This window comes from Bufo gargarizans, chromosome 4 (genome assembly GCF_014858855.1).
Source record: "Bufo gargarizans isolate SCDJY-AF-19 chromosome 4, ASM1485885v1, whole genome shotgun sequence".
NCBI classification, from domain to species: Eukaryota; Metazoa; Chordata; class Amphibia; order Anura; family Bufonidae; genus Bufo; species Bufo gargarizans.
Window position 1 is genome coordinate 173,249,220 of NC_058083.1, and position 23,115 is coordinate 173,272,334.

The 23,115-nt window shown below is 46.4% G+C and overlaps 1 protein-coding gene across 1 annotated transcript in view; it reads right to left on the reverse strand.

The window, feature by feature from the left end:
* NAALADL2 (N-acetylated alpha-linked acidic dipeptidase like 2) overlaps positions 1 to 23,115 on the reverse strand; it is a 1,185,913-nt gene that overhangs the window by 12,441 nt on the left and 1,150,357 nt on the right. The gene's annotated exons all lie outside the window — the stretch shown is intronic.

The following is a 23,115-nucleotide window of genomic DNA, read 5'->3' on the forward strand; positions in this document are numbered from 1 at the left end:
CAGACAGGAAAAGTAAAAAGTTGTGATGAAAAAAAAGAATGGTTGTGTCTAGAGTTGAGCGAACACCTGGATGTTCGGGTTCGGCCGAACTTCCCGAAAATGTTCGGGTTCGGGATCCGAACCCGATCCGAACTTCGTCCCGAACCCCATTGAAGTCAATGGGGACCCGAACTTTTCGGCACTAAAACTGCTGTAAAACAGCCCAGGAAAGGGCTAGAGGGCTGCAAAAGGCAGCAACATGTAGGTAAATCCCCTGCAAACAAATGTGGATAGGGAAATGAATTAAAATAAAAATTAAATAAATAAAAATTAACCAAAATCAATTGGAGAGAGGTCCCATAGCAGAGAATCTGGCTTCCCGTCACCCACCACTGGAACAGTCCATTCTCAGATATTTAGGCCCCGGCACCCAGGCAGAGGAGAGAGGTCCCGTAACAGAGAATCTGGCTTCATGTCAGCAGAGAATCAGTCTTCATATCATAGCAGAGAATCAGGCTTCACGTCACCCACCACTGCAACAGTCCATTTTCATAAATTTAGGCCCAGCACCCAGGCAGAGGAGAGAGGTCCCGTAACAGAGGATCTGGCTTCATGTCAGCAGAGAATCAGTCTGCATGTCATAGCAGAGAATCAGGCTTCACGTCAGCCACCACTGCAACAGTCCATTGTCATAAATTTAGGCCCAGCACCCAGGCAGAGGAGAGAGGTCCCGTAACAGACAATCTGGCTTCATGTCAGCAGAGAATTAGTCTGCATGTCATAGCAGAGAATCAGGCTTCACGTCAGCCACCAATGCAACAGTCCATTGTCAGATATTTAGGCCCAGCACCCAGGCAGAGGAGAGAGGTCCCGTAACAGAGGATCTGGCTTCATGTCAGCAGAGAATCAGTCTTCATGTCATAGCAGAGAATCAGGCTTCACGTCACCCACCACTGTAAGAGTCCATTTTCATAAATTTAGGCCCAGCACCCAGGCAGAGGAGAGAGGTCCCGTAACAGACAATCTGGCTTCATGTCAGCAGAAAATTAGTCTGCATGTCATAGCAGAGAATGAGGCTTCACGTCAGCCACCACTGCAACAGTCCATTGGCATATATTTAGGCCCAGCACCCAGGCAGAGGAGAGAGGTCCTGTAACAGACAATCTGGCTTCATGTCAGCAGAGAATTAGTCTGCATGTCATAGCAGAGAATGAGGCTTCACGTCAGCCACCACTGCAACAGTCCATTGGCATATATTTAGGCCCAGCACCCAGGCAGAGGAGAGAGGTCCCGTAACAGAGGATCTGGCTTCATGTCAGCAGAGAATCAGTCTTCATATCATAGCAGAGAATCAGGCTTCACGTCACCCACCACTGCAACAGTCCATTTTCATAAATTTAGGCCCAGCACCCAGGCAGAGGAGAGAGGTCCCGTAACAGAGGATCTGGCTTCATGTCAGCAGAGAATCAGTCTGCATGTCATAGCAGAGAATCAGGCTTCACGTCAGCCACCACTGCAACAGTCCATTGTCATAAATTTAGGCCCAGCACCCAGGCAGAGGAGAGAGGTCCCGTAACAGACAATCTGGCTTCATGTCAGCAGAGAATCAGTCTTCATGTCATAGCAGAGAATCAGTCTTCATGTCATAGCAGAGAATCAGGCATCACGTCACCCACCACTGTAAGAGTCCATTTTCATAAATTTAGGCCCAGCACCCAGGCAGAGGAGAGAGGTCCCGTAACAGAGGATCTGGCTTCATGTCAGCAGAGAATCAGTCTGCATGTCATAGCAGAGAATCAGGCTTCACGTCAGCCACCACTGCAACAGTCCATTGTCATAAATTTAGGCCCAGCACCCAGGCAGAGGAGAGAGGTCCCGTAACAGACAATCTGGCTTCATGTCAGCAGAGAATCAGTCTTCATGTCATAGCAGAGAATCAGTCTTCATGTCATAGCAGAGAATCAGGCATCACGTCACCCACCACTGTAAGAGTCCATTTTCATAAATTTAGGCCCAGCACCCAGGCAGAGGAGAGAGGTCCCGTAACAGACAATCTGGCTTCATGTCAGCAGAGAATTAGTCTGCATGTCATAGCAGAGAATGAGGCTTCACGTCAGCCACCACTGCAACAGTCCATTGGCATATATTTAGGCCCAGCACCCAGGCAGAGGAGAGAGGTCCCGTAACAGACAATCTGGCTTCATGTCAGCAGAAAATTAGTCTGCATGTCATAGCAGAGAATGAGGCTTCACGTCAGCCACCACTGCAACAGTCCATTGGCATATATTTAGGCCCAGCACCCAGGCAGAGGAGAGAGGTCCCGTAACAGACAATCTGGCTTCATGTCAGCAGAGAATTAGTCTGCATGTCATAGCAGAGAATGAGGCTTCACGTCAGCCACCACTGCAACAGTCCATTGGCATATATTTAGGCCCAGCACCCAGGCAGAGGAGAGAGGTCCCGTAACAGAGGATCTGGCTTCATGTCAGCAGAGAATCAGTCTTCATATCATAGCAGAGAATCAGGCTTCACGTCACCCACCACTGCAACAGTCCATTTTCATAAATTTAGGCCCAGCACCCAGGCAGAGGAGAGAGGTCCCGTAACAGACAATCTGGCTTCATGTCAGCAGAGAATCAGTCTTCATGTCATAACAGAGAATCAGTCTTCATGTCATAGCAGAGAATCAGGCATCACGTCACCCACCACTGTAAGAGTCCATTTTCATAAATTTAGGCCCAGCACCCAGGCAGAGGAGAGAGGTCCCGTAACAGAGAATCTGTCTTCATGTCATAGCAGAGAATCAGGCTTCACGTCACCCAACATTGGAACAGTCCATTGGCATATATTTAGGCCCCGGCACCCAGACAGAGGAGAGGTTCATTCAACTTTGGGTAGCCTCGCAATATAATGGTAAAATGAAAATAAAAATAGGATTGAATGAGGAAGTGCCCTGGAGTCCAATAATATATGATTAAGGGGAGGTAGTTAATGTCTAATCTGGACAAGGGACGGACAGGTTCTGTGGGATCCATGCCTGGTTCATTTTTATGAACGTCAGCTTGTCCACATTGGCTGTAGACAGGCGGCTGCGTTTGTCTGTAATGACGCCCCCTGCCGTGCTGAATACACGTTCAGACAAAACACTGGCCGCCGGGCAGGCCAGCACCTCCAAGTGTCATGGAACCATGAACCAGACGTACAACAAGAGATAAGTGGAAATAAGAAGGCTTTATTGGAAATCAAGCTGTAAGCAAAAGTCCAAACGGATGGCTAAACCGAAGCAGGGTCTTGCGTAGCCAGAGGTCAGGAACCAGAAGGGTGGTCAGACAAAGCCTGGATCAGGAACCAGCAGGGTAGTCAGACGAAGCCAGGATCAGGAACCAGCGGGGTAGTCAGACGAGGCCAGGATCAGGAACCAGAAGCAGCAGCAGTCTTAGAAGCATGTGAACACAGGAGGACCAAGCAAGGAACTGAAGCCACAGACCTCCTATATATATGAGCTAGGCATCCAGCTCCTCCCAGTGGGAAGGAGAAGCCGCAGGGTGGGAGGCTACAAGAAACCCAGAAACCAAGATGGCCGCCAGCACATGTCAAACGAAGGAGAACAGCAAGAAGGTAAGACCATGACACCAAGGCATAAAAGGCTAGCTCTGGCCACGTGGACAATTTAGAGACCCAGAAGTTGAATGGGGCCGAACCATCAGTCAGTACGTGGAGGGGTGTGCACACGTACTGTTCCACCATGTTAGTGAAATGTTGCCTCCTGCTAACACGTTGCGTATCAGGTGGTGGTGCAGTTAGCTGTGGCGTGTTGACAAAAGTTTTCCACATCTCTGCCATGCTAACCCTGCCCTCAGAGGAGCTGGCCGTGACACAGCTGCCTTGGCGACCTCTTGCTCCTCCTCTGCCTTGGCCTTGGGCTTCCACTTGTTCCCCTGTGACATTTGGGAATGCTCTCAGTAGCGCGTCTAACAACGTGCGCTTGTACTCGCGCATCTTCCTATCACGCTCTAGTGCAGGAAGTAAGGTGGGCACATTGTCTTTGTAGCGTGGATCCAGCAGGGTGGCTACCCAGTAGTCCGCACAGGTTAAAATGTGGGCAACTCTGCTGTCGTTGCGCAGGCACTGCAGCATGTAGTCGCTCATGTGTGCCAGGCTGCCCAGGGGTAAGGACAAGCTGTCCTCTGTGGGAGGCGTATCGTCATCGTCCTGCCTTTCCCCCCAGCCACGCACCAGTGATGGACCCGAGCTGCGTTGGGTGCCACCCCGCTGTGACCATGCTTCATCCTCATCCTCCTCCACCTCCTCCTCATCCTCGTCCTCCAGTAGTGGGCCCTGGCTGGCCACATTTGTACCTGGCCTCTGCTGTTGCCAAAAACCTCCCTCTGAGTCACTTCGAAGAGACTGGCCTGAAAGTGCTAAAAATGACCCCTCTTCCTCCTCCTCCTCCTCCTTCTGGGCCACCTCCTCTTCCATTATCGCCCTAAGTGTTTTCTCAAGGAGACATAGAAGTGGTATTGTAACGCTGATAACGGCGTCATCGCCACTGGCCATGTTGGTGGAGTACTCGAAACAGCGCAACAGGGCACACAGGTCTCGCATGGAGGCCCAGTCATTGGTGGTGAAGTGGTGCTGTTCTGTAGTGCGACTGACCCGTGCGTGCTGCAGCTGAAACTCCACTATGGCCTGCTGCTGCTCGCACAGTCTGTCCAGCATGTGCAAGGTGGAGTTCCACCTGGTGGGCACGTCGCATATGAGGCGGTGAGCGGGAAGGCCGAAGTTATGCTGTAGCGCAGACAGGCGAGCAGCAGCAGGATGTGAACGCCAGAAGCGCGAACAGACGGCCCGCACTTTATGCAGCAGCTCTGACATGTCGGGGTAGTTGTGAATGAACTTCTGCACCACCAAATTCAGCACATGCGCCAAGCAAGGGATGTGCGTCAAATTGGCTAGTCCCAGAGCTGCAACGAGATTTCGCCCATTATCACACACCACCAGGCCGGGCTTGAGGCTCACCTGCAGCAACCACTCGTCGGTCTGTTGTTCTATACCCCGCCACAACTCCTGTGCGGTGTGGGGCCTGTCCCCCAAACATATGAGTTTCAGAATGGCCTGCTGACGTTTACCCCGGGCTGTGCTGAAGTTGGTGGTGAAGGTGTGTGGCTGACTGGATGAGCAGGTGGAAGAAGAGGAGGAGGAAGCCGAGAAGGAGGAGGTGGCAACAGGAGGCAAAGAATGTTGCCCTGCGATCCTTGGCGGCGGAAGGACGTGCGCTAAACAGCTCTCCGCCTGGGGCCCAGCTGCCACTACATTTACCCAGTGTGCAGTTAGGGAGATATAGCGTCCCTGGCTCCACTACAGTTCATGCTTTGCATGCAGGTGCCTGGTCATGCAGGTTGTGCTCAGGTTCAGAACGTTAATGCCTCGCTTCAGGCTCTGATGGCACAGCGTGCAAACCACTCGGGTCTTGTCGTCAGCACATTGTTTGAAGAAGTGCCATGCCAGGGAACTCCTTGAAGCTGCCTTTGGGGTGCTCGGTCCAAGATGGCAGCGGTCAGTAGCAGGCGGAGTCTCTTGGCGGCGGGTGTTCTGCTTTTGCCCACTGCTCCCTCTTTTGCTACGCTGTTGGCTCGGTCTCACCACTGCCTCTTCCTCCGAACTGTGAAAGTCAGTGGCACGACCTTCATTCCATGTGGGGTCTAGGACCTCATCGTCCCCTGCATCGTCTTCCACCCAGTCTTGATCCCTGACCTCCTGTTCAGTCTGCACACTGCAGAAAGACGCAGCAGTTGGCATCCGTGTTTCGTCATCATCAGAGACATGCTGAGGTGGTATTCCCATGTCCTCATCATCAGGAAACATAAGTGATTGTGCGTCAGTGCATTCTATGTCTTTCACCGCTGGGGAAGGGCTAGGTGGATGCCCTTGGGAAACCCTGCCAGCGGAGTCTTCAAACAGCATAAGAGACTGCTGCATAACTTGAGGCTGAGACAGTTTCCCTGGTATGCATGGGGGTGATGTGACAGACTGATGGGGTTGGTTTTCAGGCGCCATCTGTGCGCTTTCTGCAGAAGACTGGGTGGGAGATAATGTGAACGTGCTGGATCCACTGTCGGCCACCCAATTGACTAATGCCTGTACCTGCTCAGGCCTTACCATACTTAGAACGGCATTGGGCCCCACCATATATCGCTGTAAATTCTGGCGGCTACTGGGACCTGAGGTAGTTGGTACACTAGGACCACCACGACCATGTCCACGTCCGCGTCCCTTACTAGATGTTTTCCTCATTGTTATGGTTCACCACAACAACAAAAATATTATTTGGCCCAATGTATTGTATTCAAATTCAGCGGGATATAAATTTGAGGCCTAGTATTTAGGCGCTGGGTGACCGGTACGGATTTAGTGACAGAATTAGACTTGGAAATGCACAGTAGCGTGTGTGTGAAGTTATTCTGAATGACCCTATGTGCACCTTGAATATTATATACCCTTTTAGGGATAGATTTCAAATAGCTCTGATATAGCAGAAACCACTAAATTATGAAATTGCTAAATTGGGAATTGTATTTCAACCCAGAACAAAAAATGTGCTTTGAAGGACACTAAATAACTTGCACAGCCACAACAGGACAGCGGTAACGACAGATGTAGCGGGATATAAATTTGAGGCCTAGTATTTAGGCGCTGGGTGACCGGTATGGATTTACTAACAGAATTAGACTTGGAAATGCACAGTAGCGTGTGTGTGAAGTTATTCTGAATGACCCTATGTGCACCTTGAATATTATATACCCTTTTAGGGATAGATTTCAAATAGCTCTGATATAGCAGAAACCACTAAATTATGAAATTGCTAAATTGGGAATTGTATTTCAACCCAGAACAAAAAATGTGCTTTGACGGACACTAAATAACTTGCCCATCCACAACAGGACAGCGGTAACGACAGATTTAGCGGGATATAAATTTGAGGCCTAGTATTTAGGCGCTGGGTGACCGGTATGGATTTAGTGACAGAATTAGACTGGGATATGGCCAAAAAATAACCACACTATTGCTGGTTAAATGCACTTGGTGTGACAGCTTGACCAACCACACTACTGAGGGTTAAATGCACTTGGTGACGGGCGCAGCTTGCCCCTGATGTAGTATATGGCCAAAAAATGAACAGACTATTGCTGGTTAAATGCACTTGGTGTGACAGCTTCACCCTGATGTAGGCTTTAGACAAAAAACAACCACACCATTGAGGGTTAAATGCACTTGGTGACAGGCGCAGCTTGCCCCTGATGTAGTATATGGCCAAAAAATGAACAGACTATTGCTGGTTAAATGCACTTGGTGTGACAGCTTGACCAACCACACTACTGAGGGTTAAATGCACTTGGTGACGGGCGCAGCTTGCCCCTGATGTAGTATATGGCCAAAAAATGAACAGACTATTGCTGGTTAAATGCACTTGGTGACGGGCGCAGCTTGCCCCTGATTTAGTATATGGCCAAAAAATGAACAGACTATTGCTGGTTAAATGCACTTGGTGTGACAGCTTCACCCTGATGTAGGCTTTAGCCAAAAAACAACCACACCATTGAGGGTTAAATGCACTTGGTCGCAGCTTGGATGCACTTGGTCGCAGCACCGCACAAGACACAAAATGGCCACCGATCACCCCAGAAAAAAGTGACTGACAAACGGTCTGGGCAGCCTAAAAACAGTGAGCATTTGAATTTCAGCAGCTCAATGATGCACAGCTGCAGATCGATCGATTAATCAAGTCCTTTGGAGGAGTTAATCTGCCTAATCTCGCCCTACTGTCGCAGCCGCAACCTCTCCCTACGCTAATCAGAGCAGAGTGACAGGCGGCGCTATGTGACTCCAGCTTAAAGAGAGGCTGGGTCACATGGTGCTCTGGCCAATCACAGCCATGCCAATAGTAGGCATGGCTGTGACGGCCTCTTGGGGCAAGTAGTATGACGCTTGTTGATTGGCTGCTTTGCAGCCTTTCAAAAAGCGCCAAGAAAGCGACACAAAAGCGCCAAGAAAGCGACAAACACCAAACCCGAACCCGGACTTTTACGAAAATGTCCGGGTTCGGGTCCGTGTCACGGACACCCCAAAATTCGGTACGAACCCGAACTATACAGTTCGAGTTCGCTCATCCCTAGTTGTGTCCTTAAAAGGGCTTCACAGGATTAGAAAAACATGGCTATTCACAGTTTGCTTGTGACAGTACAGCTCAGCCTCATTCACTTCAATAGAGTGGAGCTGCCATACCAGACTCAACTTATGGACAAATATGGAAGCCATTTTTTCTAATCCTTAACAATCCTTTAAGGCTCAACTTGGCTTCATCCTTAGGAAGTTTGAAAACCGAAAAAAATAAAAACAAGTGTGTCAAAATATACATTGTTCCTATGGAAGAGTATGTGTCACTACAGAGTCACCATACAGCAGCACACAAGAGCCTAGAGCTCCATCATACAGAGGCATATGGACTTGGCCTCAGTACATGCTCTATATGTGGATAGGTGTCTATGATGACACAAGACGACTTGGGCAGCTCAACATCATAAAGGTCCTAAAAACTATGTTATTTTTTATTCCATCTATATCAGGTATAGCTTTTCCTGAGACAATTGTCGTGTCGACAATGACATTTCCTTCCTAGTATTAACTGGGGTGAACATTAGCTGCACTGAATGTACTAGTTTGCGTGCTAGCTTCCTGGTAATCAAAATATTCGCTTAAAATAGAAAAGATTATGGCAGATCACCTGGGACTTGAATTATGAAACCGATTTGACACATTGCCGCAAAAACCCCATAAAGGGATTCACAAACATGCACAGTTTAACATAAGGAGGATTTTGAGTATATTCACAATTCAGTTTCTAGGAAGGGTTACATTGTATAAAAACCCTTAAGCTTTGCTAGTGCAGCTCTTGGCTGATATATTTCAGAGATACAGCCGCACTGTTTGCTTTTTATCTCTCCTTATGATCAACACCTGCTCTATGCATAAGCTAGAAAATTACATTAAGAGATTCACTTGAGCTTTGCTGTTTTGCCATCTTTAATTATACTTAGCCTTTATACTCCAGATAGATTCCATAAAAATATATTTGATAGAATCTAAAGCGGATTTGTTAACTTAATATTCTGCCTCACCCCACACCTCTCTGCAGTGACTGCCAGGCAGCTGTGTACACGTGCATGCACAGTAGTCCAGCGATGGCCAACCTGTGGCTCTCCAGCTGTTGTAAAACGGCAACTACCACCATGCCCTGCTGTAGTCTGACAACTGTAGTCAGTCTGGGCATGCTAGGAGTTGTAGTTTTGCAACAGCTGGAGAGCCTCGGGGTAGCCATCCCTGCAATAGTCTGTCAATCATTGCTCTGAGAGGCAGGGGAGACAGGGAGAGGTGAGAGCTGCGCATGCTAAGTGGCTCACTGTTCTAGCTCATAACAAAATCTCTATTCCGCTGCTTCTTTGAAATTTGATTTGTTATGAATTACCCTGTCACGGATCGCATTCCATTGTAGGCAGCAGGCACAATGATAGGCAACCATGATTGCGCTCCCCTCCATCATTGAGCCCCTCAGATGCTGTGTTCATCGCTGATTGCGGCATCAGACAGTAACTGAGGCCTTTCAGGGGTACAAAAAAATACATACTCTCCTTATCCATTTCCTCTCTGCGTGCAAATTGATGAGTATTTTTTCTTACCGTCATTTCAGGAAAAATTGATTCGTTACCACAAAGCACAAGGAAATTCTGTTTCGTGGCAAATAACATTTTTCCTGAAATTCATATTGAAGTCAATTTGCTCAACACTAGTCCTAATATATTTAAAACATGGGATCACTCTTATTACGTTTATCTCTGAATACTTAGATATTTCCAATATTTCCCTTTAAAGCTGGAAAACTTTCAGGTAACAGTGACACGAAAATCTAAATTTTTAACTGATCATTTGGCACTGTCATTGTTATACTGGGGAATTCAAGATGAGAGAGAAACTGTTTCCATCGAACATCCTTCAGCTCAGGTGTAGTGATGAGCGAACATGCTCGGCCGAATACCGGTTCTGCTCAAGCGTCGTTATGCTCGGCACATGGCGGTACTAAGCCGAGTACCGCATGTGCTTGAGCGCCATGCTCTAGTCTCCTCCCCACAGCAGCCAATAAACGTGCAGGTAAGTACTGCCATCACTGTAATGCTAGTAGCCATGTTGGCTGCTGGCATTACAGTGATAGCCTGGCCGGAAAGGTGTCATCGGGTGCTATATAGAACCCAATGACATGTGCTCGGATCAGTAAGTCAGGGAGAGCAGAGCGTAGGAACGGAAAGGCAGTGTAAGGAGCAAAATTCACAATTATTATTCTAAGAAAGCTTTTCAAAGACTCAAAAGTCCTTTCAAGGACTACTGTGTGTTTATGTTTTAGAACAGCAATATTTTTTTACCTGTGCTAAATTAATCAGTTTCAGGGACATCCGTGCCGAGGAAGGGACAGATAGTTCAGGGAGAGAAATTTGCTGTTTTTACTACCAAGAGCTTTTCAAAGACTCCAAAGTCCGCAGACTGTGTCTTTTTGCGTAAATTAAAATAATCAGCGCCACATTTATTTTCTATAGTGTGTGTTTAATACACATCTGTGACATATACAGTACGCCATCCGAAAACTGTTTCTTTAGCGTAAATTTAAATAATCATGGGGCCGGTCCTCATCTACTGTCTCTGTAGTGTGTGTGTGCAATAAACATCCGTGACATATACAGTACACCATCCGAAAAATGTTTCTTTAGGACAAATTTAACTAATCTGGGCCTAATCTAGTGTCCATATTCTGTGGGATTCTGTGACATATACTATCCTGCATCCGAAAACATTGTCTGTATTGCAGATTCCAATAATCTGGGCCTAATATAGTGCCCATATTCTGTGGGTTTCTGGGATATATACTGTCCTGCATCAGAAAACGATGTCTTTAGCGGACTGTAAAACAATCTGTGCCACCTCTAGTGACAAAACCAATATTATGAAGAAGGCGTGCACTAAGGCACGGGGATGTGGGTGTGATGTTGCTGGTGCACGCAGAGGCCGTGGTGCTGGGTGCAATGAAACTGTGCCTGCTGCCAGTGCAACATAAAAAAATAAAAAAATTTGATAAAACATCCACCGTACCCAGCTGCGTGGTGCAGGACAACACTGTCCAAGTCAGACCAGTGCAAACAGTTGGTTGGCTGGATTGCTGAAAATAATGCTTCCAGTCCGTTAAGCACCACCCTGTCTTCCACAAACTCCAGTCTCTGTAGCCAAGAGTCTGGTCAACCGAATCCTCACTCTGATCATCCTTCTTCCCCCTACGGAGAGGTTTGCCAAAGAGTGATCCCACACTCGAAAAGTTCCAAGGAGCTCTTTCCAGCGCCATTACATTTGGCCCTCACACCCAGCATGCTTGAAGAGGGACCTGAGATATTGTGCCCTGATTCCCAACCTCTTGAGCCTTCAAAGTCTCAAGAAGATGACGGTGGTGAACAGCAATCATTCGTTCATGAGGAGGATGATGATGAGACACAGTTGTCAATCACTGAGGTTGTGGTTAGGTCAAGTCAGGAGAATGAATAGAATGAGGAAGTGGAAAAGGAGGTGGTGGACGATAAGTTCACTGACCCAACATGGGAAAGTGAAAAAACAGCCGAGCGAAGACAGCAGTGCAGATGGGGAGGGATCCGCAGCACCAATACAGCCTGGAAAAGGCAGCGGGGTTGCAAAAGGGAGAAGTTGGCCCACACCAAACAGGCTTGCAACCGTTACACTGAGCACCCCCATGCATAAATCTACCTTGCCGAGGTGTAGTTGTTCTGCAGTATGGCGCTTTTTTTAGGAAAGTGCAGACGACAAAAGAGTGGTAGTTTGCAACATGTGCCTTACCAAAATGAGCCGGGGCGTGAACACTAGCAACCTCAACACCACCAGCATGATCAGCCACATGGCATCCTAGCACCCTAATACTGTAAGTGGGCGGAACGCCTGGGTCCACAATCTGGGTCTGCGGGTCACACTACTGCCTCCTCTTCCCCTGTGTTGTGCACTGCTGGCCGATTCCCTGTCAAAGGCACAGGCCCGGATGCCCCTCTCACTGCACCTGGACCTTTGCATGAACCATAAGCAACAACATCCACTTCCCTGTCCCAGCGCAGTGTCCAAATGTCCATAACACAGTCATTTGAAAACAAGCGCAAATACCCACCCACAGGCCATAGCACAAAATGTGCAACTTTCGATATTGCTGGCCCTTGAAATGTTGCCATTTAGACTTGTGGACACTGAGGCCTTCCGCAGCCTGATATCGGCGGTCATCCCTCGGTTCTCAGTCCCCAGCCGCCACTATTTTTCACGGTATGCCATGCCCGCCTTACACCAGCATGTGTCTCAGAACATCACCCGTGCCCTGACCAAGGTCCACTTCACCACGGACGCATGGACAAGTGCTTGTAGCCAGGGACACTACATTTCCCTGACTGCACACTGGGTGAATGTTGTGGTGGCCGGGAGTGAGTCATAGAAACATAGAAACATAGAATGTGTCGGCAGATAAGAACCATTTGGCCCATCTAGTCTGCCCAATATATCTGAATCCTATGAATAGTCCCTGGCCCTATCTTATATGAAGGATAGCCTTATGCCTATCCCATGCATGCTTAAACTCCTTCACTGTTTTTGCCGCTACCACTTTTGCAGGAAGGCTATTCCATGCATCCACTGCTCTCTCAGTAAAGTAATACTTCCTTATATTACTTTTAAACCTTTGCCCCTCTAATTTAAAACTGTGTCCTCTTGTGGTAGTTTTTCTTCTTTTAAATATGCTCTCCTCCTTTACCGAGTTGATTCCCTTTATGTATCGGCGGTCATCCCTGGGATGACCTGGGACATGCTGGTGGTGTTGAGGTTGCTAGTGTTCACGCCCCAGAGTCGTACCCTGGGATGGCACAGGTGCTACCCACGCCCAGGATCGCAGGCCCTACATCCATCAGGGTCTCTGCAAGCATCTATGTTACTGGCTTCAACCCCCACTTCTCCTCTGCCACCTCCTCCTCCACTTCCACCTCCAGCAACAGTCAGCCATCAGTCTCTAGCTGGAAGCAGTGTAGCACTGCTGTGGGTAAGCGTCAACAGGCCGTGCTTAAGCTGATCTGCTTAGGGGACAAACAGCACATCACAGCATAGCTGTGTCAGGGTATAAGGGACCTGACCGAGCTGTGGCTCTCACCACTTAACCTACAACTAGGCATGGTTGTCTCTGACAATGGCCGTAACTTGGTGGCAGCTTTAGAGCTCGGAAACCTGACACACATCCCTTGCCTACCCCACGTCTTAAACTTAGTAGTTCAGTGGTTTATCAAAACCTACCCCAAATTGCCAGAGCTACTAGTAAAGGCGCACCGCTTGTGTGCCTATTTCTGCAAGTCTTCCACAACTTCAGCCGGTCTGTCAATGCCGCAGTAGCACTTGTGGCTTGCAGCTCACCGACTGTTGTGCGACGTGAGCACGGGATAGAACTCTACATTCCACATGTTGGCCAGGCTTTGTGAGCAGCAGAGTGCAGTTGTGGAATACCATCTGCAACATGGTCGTTGTCGCCTTTCAAGTCAACTGCCACTAATCACAAGTGAGGAGTGGGCATTGATGTCAGACCTATGTGAGAAATTAATCCATACAGATGGTTAGTGGCGATAACGCTATTATCAGCGTAACCATCCCGCTGCTGTGTCTACTCAAATGATCGCTATTCACAATTAAGGACGATGCTCTGAATGTGTCAAAGAAATGGGGGAGGACATTACACAAGGTGATAGCCAGCCCACCCTCAGTTCATCTTCTCAGCGTGAATTGGACCATGAAGAGGAGGAGGAGGAACTGGAGACAGTTGCCTCTGCTCCAGAGGGTAGTACCCATGGAACTTTAATTCCATCTGTTCAGCATGGAAGGGCAGAAGAGGAGGATGAGGAGATAGAGAGTCATCGTTATGTTGACATCAACGTCTTGCCTGTTGGTACTTTAGCACACACTGCTGACTTCATGTTAGGCTGCCTTTCCCGCGACCCTCGCTTTATACGAATTTAGATAGCACGGATTACTGGGTGTTCACCCTTCTCGACCCCTGCTACAATGATAACTTCTCATCTCTAATTCCTGTGGTGGAGAGGACAAGAAAAAATTTGCAATACCAGAAGGTACTTGTTGAGAGATTGTTCCAAAATTTTCCATCTGACAATGCTGCCATACTTCCTTAGAGAAAAGAGGAAGGGAGACAAGGGGAATACACAGCAGTTCCAACAAAGGCAAGGCAACACTCTCCAAGGCATGGGACACTTCCATGACACCTCACCAGCAACTACTCCCTGATGGGCGGCCTAGTTGTACAAGGAGGGAAAAGTTTTAAAAGATGGTGAAGGAATACATAGCAGTGTCAGCGTCTTAAATGATCCCTCAGTGCCTTACAACTACTGGGTGTCCAAGCTGGACACGTGGCATGAACTGTCGCTCTACGCCTTGGAGGTGCAGGCCTGCCCTGCTGCCAGCGTTTTGTCTGAGCTTGTATTTAGTGCTGCTTGTGTCATTATAACAGATAAGCGTATCCGCTTGTCCACTGGCAATGCTGACAGGTTGACTCAGATAAAAATGTACAAGGCCTGGATTGCCCTGACTTCTTAACTCCACCAGAAGAGAGCTGAGCTGATGATTAGCAGCTGAACAGCATGCACTTGCATATAATGTTTTAGAGCGTGAGCTGAACAGCATGCACTCGGATATAATGTTTTAGAGCATCAGTTCAACTGAAGGCACTCGCAAATAATGTTTAAGAGCCTCAGCTGAACAAAATGCACTTGAAAATAATGTTTTAGAGAGTCAGCTGTAGAGAATGCACTCACATACACTACGTGCAGAATTATTAGGCAAATGAGTATTTTGACCACATCATCCTCTTTATGCATGTTGTCTTACTCCAAGCTGTATAGGCTCGAAAGCCTACTACCAATTAAGCATATTAGGTGATGTGCATCGCTGTAATGAGAAGGGGTGTGGTCTAATGACATCAACACCCTATATCAGGTGTGCATAATTATTAGGCAACTTCCTTTCCTTTGGCAAAATGGGTCAAAAGAAGGACTTGACAGGCTCAGAAAAGTCAAAAAATAGTGAGATATCTTGCAGAGGGATGCAGCACTCTTAAAATTGCAAAGCTTCTGAAGCGTGATCATTGAATAATCAAGCGTTTCATTCAAAATAGTCAACAGGGTTGCAAGAAGCGTGTGGAAAAACCAAGGCGCAAAATAACTGCCCATGAACTGAGAAAAGTCAAGCGTGCAGCTGCCAAGATGCCACTTGCCACCAGTTTGGCCATATTTTAGAGCTGCAACATCACTGGAGTGCCCAAAAGCACAAGGTGTGCAATACTCAGAGACATGGCCAAGGTAAGAAAGGCTGAAAGACGACCACCACTGAACAAGACACACAAGCTGAAACGTCAAGACTGGGCCAAGAAATATCTCAAGACTGATTTTTCTAAGGTTTTATGGACTGATGAAATGAGAGTGAGTCTTGATGGGCCAGATGGCTGGATTGGTAAAGGGCAGAGAGCTCCAGTCCGACTCAGACGCCAGCAAGGTGGAGGTGGAGTACTGGTTTGGGCTGGTATCATCAAAGATGAGCTTGTGGGGCCTTTTTGGGTTGAGGATGGAGTCAAGCTCAACTCCCAGTCCTACTGCCAGTTTCTGGAAGACACCTTCTTCAAGCAGTGGTACAGGAAGAAGTCTGCAAGGTAAGAAAAACATGATTTTCATGCAGGACAATGCTCCATCACACGCATCCAAGTACTTCACAACGTGGCTGGCAAGAAAGGGTATAAAAGAAGAAAATCTAATGACATGGTCTCCTTGTTCACCTGATCTGAACCCCATTGAGAACCTGTGGTCCATCATCAAATGTGAGATTTACAAGGAGGGAAAACAGTACACCTCTCTGAACAGTTTCTGGGAGGCTGTGGTTGCTGCTGCACGCAATGTTGATGGTGAACAGATCAAAACACTGACAGAATCCATGGATGGCAGGCTTTTGAGTGTCCTTGCAAAGAAAGGTGGCTATGTTGGTCACTGATTTGTTTTTGTTTTGTTTTTGAATGTCAGAAATGTATATTTGTGAATGTTGAGATGTTATATTGGTTTCACTGGTAAAAATAAATAATTGAAATGGGTATATATTTGTTTTTTGTTAAGTTGCCTAATAATTATGTACAGTAATAGTCACCTGCACACACAGATATCCCCCTAAAATAGCTAAAACTAAAAACAAACTAAAAACTACTTCCAAAAATATTCAGCTTTGATATTAATGAGTTTTTTGGGTTCATTGAGAACATGGTTGTTGTTCAATAATAAAATTAATCCTCAAAAATACAACTTGCCTAATAATTCTGCACTCCCTGTATAAAGTTTTAGAGCGTCAGCTCACCTGCAGGTCCTCACATATAAAGTTTTAAAGCGTCAGCTTAACAGCATGCACTCGCATATAATGTTTTAAAGCGTCAGCTCACCTGCAGGCACTCGCATATAATGTTTTAGAGCATCAGCTGAACAGCATGCACTCTATTATAATGTTTTAGAGCATCAGTTCACCTGAAGGCACTCACAAATAATGTTTTAGAGCGTCAGCTGAACAACATGCACTTGGAAATAATGTTTTAGAGCATCAGCTGTACAGCATGCACTCGCATATAATGTTTTAGAGCGTCAGCTCACCTGAAGGCCCTTGAAAATAATATTTTAGAGCATCAGCTGAACAACATGCACTTGAAAATAATGTTTTAGAGCATCAGCTGTACAAGCATACACTCGCACATAATGTTTTAGAGCGTGAGCTCACCACCAGGCCCTCACCCCTAATGTTTTAGAGGGTCAGCTCAGCAGCAGGCCCTCAATCCTCATGTTTTGGATGGTCAGATTAGCAAGCCCTTGCTCCAAATGTTTTTGAGGGTCACCAGTAGGCCACCAATAATAATTATTCAAGGGTGTGTATGATCCCCTCCTTTATGTGTAACAAAGGATGTTTTAGAGTGCCAATCCTTGTAATTTTTGGCAGCCCTTTCACTTAGTGCATAGGCTTTATAAGTGCAGAAGTCCCACTACCTGAACTATTGTAACACAATGTGAATGAGGCCCTCGTTTATGTGTATATGATGAAATCTTTCTTTTCTCATCCTCCTCCTCCTCCTCTTCGAACACATCAATATGCTTATTCGTCACATACAATTCCCTCGCATATAATGTTTTACAGGGTCAGCTCGACTGCAGGCCCTCACATATAATGTTTTACAGGGTCAGCTCAACTGCAGGCCCTCGCATATAATGTTTTGCATGTTCAGATCAACTGCAGGCCCTCACATATAATGTTTTAAAGGGTCAGCTAAACTGCAGGCCCTCACATATAATGTTTTACAGGGTCAGCTCAACTGCAGGCCCTCACAAATAATGTTTTACAGGGTCAGCTCAACTGCAGGCCCTCACAAATAATGTTTTACAGGGTCAGCTCAATTGCAGGCCCTCACATATAATGTTTTAAAGGTTCAGCTCAACTGCAGGACCTTGCATATAAGGTTTTGCATGTTCAGATCAACTGCAGGCCCACGCATATAATATTTTACAGGGTCAGCTCACTTGCAGGCCCTCGCATATAATTTTTTAAAGGGTCAGCTCAACTGCAGGCTCTCGCATATAATGTTTTACAGGGTCAGCTCAACTGCAGGCCCCCGCATATAATGTTTTAAAGGGTCAGCTCAACTGCAGGCCCTCGCATATAATGTTTTACAGGGTCAGGTCACCTGCAGGCCCTCATCTAATATCTTTTACAGGGTGTCAGCTCAACTGCAGGCCCTCACATATAATGTTTTACAGGGTCCACTCAACTGCAGGCTCTTGAATATGTTTTACAGGATCAGCTCAATTGCAGGCCCTCACATATAATGTTTTAAAGGGTCAGCTCGACTGTAGGCCCTCACATATAATGTTTTACAGGGTCAGCGACAACTGCAGGCCCTCGCATATAATGTTTTACAGGGTTAGCTCAACGGCAGGCTCTGGCATATAATGTTTTACAGGGCCAGGTCACCTGCAGGCCCTCACCTAATATCTTTTACAGGGTGTCAGCTCAACTGCAGGCCCTCGCATATAATGTTTTACAGGGTCAGCTCACTTGCAGGGTGTCATGGTCTTACCTCCTTGCTGTTCTCCTTCGTTTGACATGTGCTGGCGGCCATCTTGGTTTCTGGGTTTCTTGTAGCCTCCCACCCTGCAGCTCCTCCTTCCCACTGGGAGGAGCTGGATGCCTAGCTCATATATATAGGAGGTCTGTGGCTTCAGTTCCCTGCTTGGTCCTCCTGTGCTCACATGCTTCTAAGACTGCTGCTGCTTCTGGTTCCTGATCCTGGCTTCGTCTGACTACCCTGCTGATTCCTGATCCTGGCTTCGTCTGACTACCCTGTTGGTTCCTGATCCTGGCTTCATCTGACTACCCTTCTGGTTCCTGATCTCTGGTTTCGCAAGACCCTGCTTCGGTTTAGCCATCCGTTTGGACTTTTGCCTTACAGCTTTATTTTCAATAAAGCCTTCTTATTTCCACTCATCTCTTGTTGTACGTCTGGTTCATGGTTCCATGACACAGGGCCTTGCATATAATGTTTTACAGGATCAGCTCAATTGCAAGCCATCACATTTATTGTTTTAAAGGGTCAGCTCAACTGAAGGCTCTCACATATAATGTTTTACAGGGTCAGCTCAACTGCAGGCCCTTGCATATAATGTTTTACAGGGTCAGCTCTACTGCAGGCCCTCACATATAATGTTTTACAGAGTCAGCTCACCTACAGGCACTCACCTACAATCTTTTACAGGGTCATCTGACCTTCTGATGATGACAGCGAAGTCTTGCCTGTTGGTACTCTGGGCACACATGGTTGACTTCATGTTAGGCTTCTTTTCCCACGACCCACGGGTTATACGCATTTTAGACAACATGGATTACTGGTTGTTCACCCTTCTCGACCCCTACTACAAGGAGAACTTCTCATTTCTCATTCCTCTGGTGGAGCGGACAAGCAAAACAGTGCTAAACCAGAAGGTCCTTGTTGAAAAATTGCTCTAAAGTTGATAGGGCAGACATCTAAATGGATCGTCGCCTGTCAAGGGGACGTGCGATCACCTAGAAGTTATCTAGAGTCAACAAGGCCCTCACCTTCAAGTCCAGTTTCAGTATCCAAGAGTCTGGTCAACACAATCCTCACCATGATAGCACACTGGGTGAACATTGTGGAGGCCGGGAGAAAGTTGGCTGCTGGCACCAGACTTGCCCTCCAATAGATCCTCGTTAACGGAAAGTGTACGCATTCCAATAACAGGACTGGTTAGGATTGCTGTATTGTTATTCATTGTCACTACCTCCCTGAGTTGGGAGTGGGTAATTTCCGCACGCCTGCTGCCTTCCTTGGATGCTTGAGCTTTAATAACTTGACCCACCCTCTCTGGGTGGTTCACAATTAGGAAAATAAAGGGGCAAGGCAACAACAGCCAATCAGATTTCCGCCATTGACCGCCCTTGGGTGTGGTATCCCTTTCTCAAGCTCCCTCTTTGGCATTGAACCCTAATCCCCCATCCCCGTGATCATCTTAGTAGGAAAAAAACATTGAAAGTTTATAGGGCAGAGATCCAAATGGATCATCGTCATCACGTGGACGTACAATCGCCCAGAGGTTATCTAGAGTCACCAATGAGGCAGCAGGCCCACACCCCTAAGGTTTTAGATGGTAAGATCATCAGGCCCTTACTACAAATGTTTTTGAGGGTCACCAGCAGGCCATCAATCATAATTTTTAATGGGTGTGTATGATGCCCTCCTTTATGTGTAACAAAGGGTGTTTTGGAGTGCCAGTTCCTTGCAATTTTTTCAGCCCTTTCACGTAGTGCATAGGCTTTATGAGTGTAGGAGTCCCACTACCTGAACTATTGTACCACAATATGAATGAGGCCCTCCTTTATGTGATATACAGGCTGTTTCCGAGTGCCTATTGCTTTAAATTTTTTGCAGCACTAGCACTTTCTATACAATTGAATATACAGAAAATAATGTTTCCTAATAGAGTTGAGCGGACACATATTCGGGTTTGACGGGTTCGGCCCAAACTTGACCCTCAACCCGAACCCCATTGAAGTCACTTTTGAGCACTAAAATGGCTGTAAAAATGTCACGGAAAGGGCTAGAGGGCTGCAAATGCCAGCAAAATGTGGTTAAGAGCATGGCAAGTGATCTGGAAACAAAAGTGGATAGGGAAATGACTTTAAATAACATAAAGTACGCAAAAATGAAAAATAATCATCTTGATCTAGGAGGACGAGGTCCATATGGAGTAGGAGGTTGAGGAGGCGGTGGATGTGGCTGTGTAGGTGGAAGCGGCAGTGGAGGAGGTAGCCTACACAGTTTTTGGGTTTTAAATTTATTTATATTTTTTTTAAATTAGGATACACCTAATGATAACCCCCTCCAGTCGTCACTCTTAAGATGCCCTGCTATGTGAATAATTAATCAAATATTATAGGGAATGTCACTGTGGTGTTTTGGATTTGGAAACGTTAGCCAGGAGAGGCCCTGCTGCCGCTTTGCTTACTTAAGATAACTTCTGCATGAACGTCCCAGTGATGTCCACCATCCATTTGGATATTTTCTCTATCAACTTTTCATGTTCTTTTCTGAGCTTACCATGTTGATCATGGTTATCGGCGAATCAGGGTTCCACGCCAGAGAGGGAGCATGAGAAAGAGAGACAACATCCGAGGAGATAAATGGATAAATATTTTGGGGGATTTAGCGGAAATATCGGAAAACTTATTGAAGCGCAAATGTGGGACAAATTATTGAAGTGCAAATGTGGGACAACTTATTAAAGTTTAAGCATTGAATTAAAGGAGGTGGCGTGCATAAATTAAAGAAGAAATTTTATTCCCTGTCACCTATGCAGAGCAGGGGGTTTATTCACGTCCAAAATTTAAAAATGTCAACCCTAGAATGTAACAGAATTTTTTATTTTTTTTTACCTGTCTACTAGGTATAGCAGTGGTACATCACACCCAAAAATTGGTTAATCTAACCCGATAATGTAACAGACAAATTTGTGTTTTGTCGTCACTCGTCAGCACATTGTCTGAAGAACTGCCACGCCAGGGAACTCCTTGGAGCTGGCTTTGGTGTCCTCAGTCCCTTGCTGCAGTTGGCACTAGCAGGCGTACTGTCTAGGGAATGGCCGCCCCACTTTTGCAACCTGCTCTCTCTTCTGCTGTGTTGGTGGCTCTGTGTGACCACTGCCTCGTCCTCCGAACTACATAGGTAACTCGCATGACCTTGATTCCATGTGGGGTCGAGGACCTCATCGTCCTCCACATCATCTGCCACCCAATCTTCACCCCTGCCCTTCTTGTCCTGTGTTTCGTCATCATCCGAGATGTGCTGTGATGGTCCTCCCATGTACTCATCTTGAAAGATAAGTGGTTGAGCATCTGTGCACTCAATCTCTTCCACTTCTGGGGCAGGGCTAGGTGGATGGCCCTGGGAAACCCTGCTAACGGAGTCATCAAAAAGCAGAAGAGACTGCTGCATGACTTGGGGCTCAGACTGCTTGGCTGATTTGCAAGGGTTGAGGGGAAAGACTGATGGAAATCGGCTGCAGGTGCCAACTCTGATCTTTCAGCAGGAGACTGGGTGTGAGACAATGTGAAGGAACTGGAGGCACTGTCAGTAACCCAATCTACTTTCGCCTGTACTTGTTCTGGCCTCACCATTCGTAGAGCCACATTAGGCCCGACTAAATACTGCTGAAGGTTCTGTCGCCTACTCGCTTCTGAGGAAGGGGTTTCACTTGTGCATGTAGCTGGCACAGATCAACAACGTCCTCTCCCTGCAACAGGAGCTCCGCCAGCAGCACCACGACCTGGGCCAAGTCCCTTATTTCACGTGCTCCTCATATTTCTCAAATTTAGGATCTTGCCCTAAATAGGTGTTTAATTAATAGCAGAATAGTACAACAGTATGTTAAGGTTGTATCTCACGTGTATAGATGCAGACTAGGCCGCAATTAAAGCCTTTTTGGGCAAAATAGTGTTTTATTAATAGAAGAATATAACCACAGTATCTAAAGTGTGTATCTCACACGTACAGATCCAGACTAGGCCGCAATTAAAGTTTTTTGACCAAAATTTCTGTTTTTCAAATAACTGAATATAAACACAGTATGTAAAGGGTGTATTTCACACATTCTGATCGAGAGTAGGCCGCAATTAAATTTTTTTGCCCAAAATTGCTGTTTTTCAAATAACTGAATATAAACACAGTATGTAAAGGGTGTATTTCACACGTTCTAATCGAGAGTAGGCCGCAATTAAAGTTTTTTGCCCAAAATGGGTGTTTGTTTAATAACTGAATATGACAACAGTATATAACCCTTGAATTTCACACGTGCTGATGCAGCAAGGGCTGTAAAATTGTGTATTTTGCCCAAAAAGGGTGTTTTATTAATAGAAGAATATAACCACAGTATCTAAAGTGTGTATCTCACATGGACTGATCCAGACTAGGCCGCAATTAAAGTTTTTTGCCCAAAATGGTTGTTTTTCAAATAACTGAATAAAACCACAGTATCTAAAGGATGTATCTCACACGTCCTGATCCAGACTGGGCCGAAATTCAAAACCCAGAAAATGATGACTGTATTCCTAGCTGAAATTGCACACTGACTATTCCTGCAAAGGCACCATATGTTGGATACTGCAAAAAATAAAAAATAAATGTGTTTTTACAAAGCAAGAAAATTATTTAATTTTTTCAAACTTGTTTTTAACAGTCACAGATGCAGCAAGTTCTGCAATATTAAGAATTTTGCAAAAAAAAAAGGTTATTTTTTTTAATAACAGAATATGAAAGCTGTATATAACGATTGAATTTCACATGTGAAGATGCAGCAAGGGCTGTAAAATAGTGCATTTTGCAGAAACAGGGTGTTTTTAAAAACCCAGAAAATTATGGCT